This window comes from Pinus tabuliformis, chromosome X (genome assembly GCF_031772625.1).
Source record: "Pinus tabuliformis cultivar Carrire ecotype Pingquan chromosome X, CPIR1, whole genome shotgun sequence".
NCBI lineage: Eukaryota > Viridiplantae > Streptophyta > Pinopsida > Pinales > Pinaceae > Pinus > Pinus tabuliformis.
Window position 1 is genome coordinate 1,681,728,876 of NC_142308.1, and position 5,135 is coordinate 1,681,734,010.

A 5,135-nucleotide genomic window follows, 5' to 3' on the forward strand; every position below is an offset into this window, starting at 1 on the left:
AACGTAAATGTGGATGTAAAAAATGGTCCAAAAAAAGATGCAAAAATGGGCACAAAAATGGATGCAAAATTTGGTGCTAAATCAAATTCAACACATGGTGCAAAGATAGGCACCAAAGCTGGTGCAAAAATATAAGCAAAAACTAGTGTAAGACTAGATACAAAACCTGGCATAAGACTAGATGCAAAAACTGACACAAAATGGATGCATAAAAAGACGTTAAATTGGATTCAAAATACAGTGTCAACTTGATGCAAATGATGGTGCAAAAATGGAAGCAAAGAATGACACAAAATAGGAAGCAAAAGAGAATGAAAAATAGATGAAAAAAATGACACAAAACTAGAAGCAAAACCTGTCATAAAATAAGATGCAAATCTTGGTTCAAAATTTGACGCAAAAAATGATGCATAGTTTGGTGTAAAAAATGATGCAAAATCTAGCGTGAAAAGGGATGCAAAATCAGGTGCAAAAAAGGATGCTTTAAAAATTGTACAATAGAGCCAGATTTAGCGCCAGGTTGCTCATCACAATTACAAAAAAAATGCACTAAAATCTGGCGCTAAATCTGGCGCAAATCGCTGGTTTTGTTGTAGTGTTACAAGTGACCCGGTTTTGCCTTTAGAAGTTACCTCCTCAAATAATGTTATCACTACAAAGAATGAAGATCCCACCGTCCAAATTCTATTCATCAACATAGACTCTAATGATCAAGTGAGCATCCCTCTCATTCCTTCGCACCAGGAAGAAAGTCCATCAGAATCATATCCGGCTGTCTATCCAGTCCCACCTCCAAGCAACCTAGTTGTTTCCTTCAATTGGGATCAACTAGTCAATCCTCAGTTACCAGCCTCCATACCATTTCGAATTATAGTCCAAGTCTACCGCATGGTTATGGCCGGTACAATTATTGATGAAGGATCTCCTGTGAGTATCCTTTCTTCAACAGCTTGGGAAGCACTTGGTTCCCCACTGCTTCTGCCTGAGATGAGAAACATTACAGGTTTCCATCGAGAAATCACTCGACCTTTAGGAATTATTCCCAATGTACCTATCACGTTAGAAGGGAAGACTATTCAAATGCGTGTCATGGTAGTCCAAGGTCCATTAGATTACAATTTACTCCTTGGACGAGACTATATTTATCGCATACGTGCTATTGTGTCCTCACTCTTCAGAGTGATGTGTTTTCCGCATGGAGGGAGGACGATCAAAGTCGTAGACCAACTTTCATTCCCCGGTTCACACTTCACATATAGTCATCTACCATTCCTAAATGGTCTTATTTCCACAGGAAATTCCCCAGCATCCACTCCGTCATTCTGATGACGACAGCTGGCCCGGGGGGGCATGCATCCTCCTTCAAAATCGAGTCTTTCCAAGTAAACCTTCATTCCATCCACTCCGTGAATGCCATGAAGCTTGGGGGGCATGTACCTCGATTTTGCATTATCATGCTGGGGGCATGCAACAAAAAAATTTAACAAGCAAAGTTCTCCATGGTTCAAGCTTGTGTAAAAATGAACCCATACCTGATTTACATCCCGTGATTGCCTTTTATCTGCTAAATTCTGCTAGATGAGTCTTGGTTGTTTCATTCCATCGCCACCATCTCTTTGGCCGATCATATGCTTTCACTTGATTGTTTCTCCTTTCCTGAGGAACCGCAGCGATGAGTGGTTTTATTAGCCAGCCTCTTAACCTTTACATGTTTCGAGTAAGTTCCACCATTACCGGAACCATTTGCTATCCTTTATACCACTCGTTCCTTCAGGACGAGTCGCATTTACGCTCTTTTCTGACTCGTAAAATATGAAAAGATTGCCGAGTATTTTTCCTTTTTGACTCGTTAAAGAAAATAAAAATGGAGGTTTGCTTTCAGCTCTTTTCTGACCATTTATAGAGGAAAAGATTGCCGAGTCGCTCCTCTTGACTCGTTAAATGGTAATAAGGGGCGGTTGTTTTAAGTTCTTTTTGTCGACCGTTAAAACATAAAAAGATTACCGGGTTTTTGTCGTTCCAAACTCGTTAATGGTTACGAAACGACGTGGTTTTGACCGCTTTTTTACTTTTTCAGGTCGAAATCACTAATTATGAAAAGTACTCCTCGATCATAATGATCGGGCGGTTCTTTCAGGTATTATTTTATACTTTTTCGGGCCCGAGAGACACAACTTTACAAAAAAGGACATCCCTGGAGTTTCCCTTTCTGCTGTCTTTTCAAACTCTCTAAACATGAAAAGACGCCGAGTTATTCCTTTGTCAGACTCGTTAAAACTTAATGACATCGGATTTTGTCACAACGCAAGCATATGCTATCCCCATCAAGCTTATTAAAAATAACTAGGGTACTCGCCAGAAATGGCGGGCGAAAAAGAAAATTTTTGAACCACAATTATTACCGTGACGGCAGTATGTCGCTCTTGAACATGGCACTTTTCTGCTTTCGTGTCCGGGGTGGGGATATCTCATCTCATATCTTTCACTTGCTTCCATGGATTTGGGTACCTTATTTGACCTCTCATCCACTCATTGCCTCATCATCATGACCTTTGATACATTGATGTCAAATACTGCCGATTCCATTAATGTGCCGCCGATATGTTCAAGAGAAGTTGACCTCTGCAAAGAAACAACCTCCCTCTAATAGTTCACACAATCTTGATTCACAACATTATCTCTTTGTCTCGTGTCGATGATGTGGGAAACATTATGGCCCACCTTCGATCAAGGTCACTTCCTGTCGACTTCAACTCATTATCCAGGAAGTTGATCTAGAGACTCCTTTCTGGTGCCTTGGAGCCTGCATGCCTCAATGGCAGGTTCTTCGTGTTCGACGCGAGGTTTTCATCATTGGCCTCCAATCGAATGATTCTATGGGCGTTCGACTTCAGATCATTAATTCACACGCCGTAGATTGTACCTATAGTACCTTGAGGACCATTGTCATTATTGGTGGTACCTCTCGCGTCTATTAACAGTTTCCACTATTGACTGGTAATCAGACGATGTTCATGCATGTTCGACTTCAGCTCATATATTCACATGCTTGAACTTGTACTCTTGTTCGGGTCGAGATGGAGCGCAAGACCCTGGATTGTGTCTGTTGTAATCCAGGCGTGATTCTTGATACTTGACTCATTTACTGGATGGCTGCGACCATACCTGAGTCAATTCATTGATCCTAACCAGATGGCTGCGTCCATACTATGGATCTAGATTATTTATGTACTCTCTTATGGATGGCTGCGACCATACCATGTACATCATGTAATTGAACTATCAGTCATGTCTCTTAACACAGATCCTCGGCGGCAGTAACTATATGTGTTCTTATGTGTTCTTGTAAAGCATTTCACCCCTCTCCACCTCTCGGACTTCATGCTTTAGGGGGCATCTGTTACACAGTAATTTGTCACCATCCCTGTTACTCCTCTTGTCGTACCTTGGAGGACTCATCCCGGGAGTTATAAGAAGTGACAAAGTCTAAAAACACTTGCATTATGTTCCCCTGAGTATGTACTTCATGTTCCCTGAAGACACCTTCTACAGATTATCCCTGAAAAGTGTTTTTTTTCCATTGGCGCAGGTCCACAGTATCTTACCCGCGCCAATCATGAAGATCCTCAAAAGAGGGTGCGACCATTGGCGCTCTGTCTTAGAGCAGTAGTCGCGCCAACCATGTTTGGTCATGCTTTTTGCCTTAACGCACGTCTGACTGTTGTTTCCTTCATTACATGGAGCTTTTTGAGGATAAAAAATCAGTCTTATGTCGAGCTCTATCCTATCTCCATCTTTAATGGCTTTTGGGGATAATGTTAATCCACAATAGGTGTCCCGGTTCATCGTATCCTCCTCCATTCTTCATCTATATAAGCTTGTCCTTATGCATTTGAAAAGCTAGTGATAGTCGTTAGTCATGGAGTGCTAGATGTTGAGTTCTTGAGTTCTTGAAGGAATGCTAGTGAATGCTAGAGAGGTTATGCTGCCAGAGAGGAGATGCATTGCAAGACACATATAGTTACTCGCCCAGCCAGGAGAGGTTCAACGTCAGAACCATGGTTGTAACTCTTCCTGTTTATTATTAATTAATGAGAGACTGCTATTATAGTTCCAATCTCATTGTCTATTATGGTGATGTGTTGATTTATTTCCTTTCTGACTGAAATATAGTTGTGCCTTGGTAGATTTTATGTTGGTATCTCTCTCTTCCTTTGCATGTGCAGGTGTTCATTTATGATCTGCTGGAGTGAGGGAGCGGGAATATCAACTCTACTTCAATCATAGCGTTGGATTCCAGGTTGGTCTCCTTAATTCACCTTTGATGCATAACTAGGAACTTGCGTAGCAGCGTGGTTTGATTGTGGCTAGTTCTGTTTTAGGCTAGTGGGATCGCCTCTGTCCGCAGAGGGGATTTACCTAACCAACACTTCCCACTGATTTGATGGCCCACACTTCATCCGACCAATGTTATATGCTCACCCACTTCGACCAATCACCACCATTAGATCATTTCCGACAGATCTAACGGCTATCATGCATATCGCTCGGGAAACAAGAGAGAGGGATACCCACCCAATAAAGCGGTTTCCTCTTTCTCCTCCGCTGCTACGTGGTGGGCAATGAATGGAATTAGGCGAACTCCGACCTTTACCGCTTACTGCCCGATGACCACTCGATATAAACCATTTCCGCTTGAATAAAATGCTCTCAGGCATTATCCTTCGAGCACCTCCTCCGCCCGATAGTCGTTCGATCTACACATCTGAGATCTAACAGCTTGGAATTATTCCGCTCCCACCACGACTTCAAGACTCTGATGATTGATCTCCTCCGTCCATTCCTCCCGATCCAACGGCCCTCATTCACGATCACCACAGTTCATCCTCTGCCACCTGACCAACATCCCGACCATCATTCCACACCATCCAACGGCCCACATGCCCCCATACCCCACTTCCCACCTATCACCCAGGGAGGAAATATTTTGGCTTTGTCAGTGTTTTTGATAGTCGGACAGTTGAATTGAAATAACAGAATGCATGTCCTAAAGGGGAAAAAACAACAACATGATGTAGCCGAACCAATAGAAATGATCATGAAACATCGTTGGCACGAGTGAACCACCTGAGAAC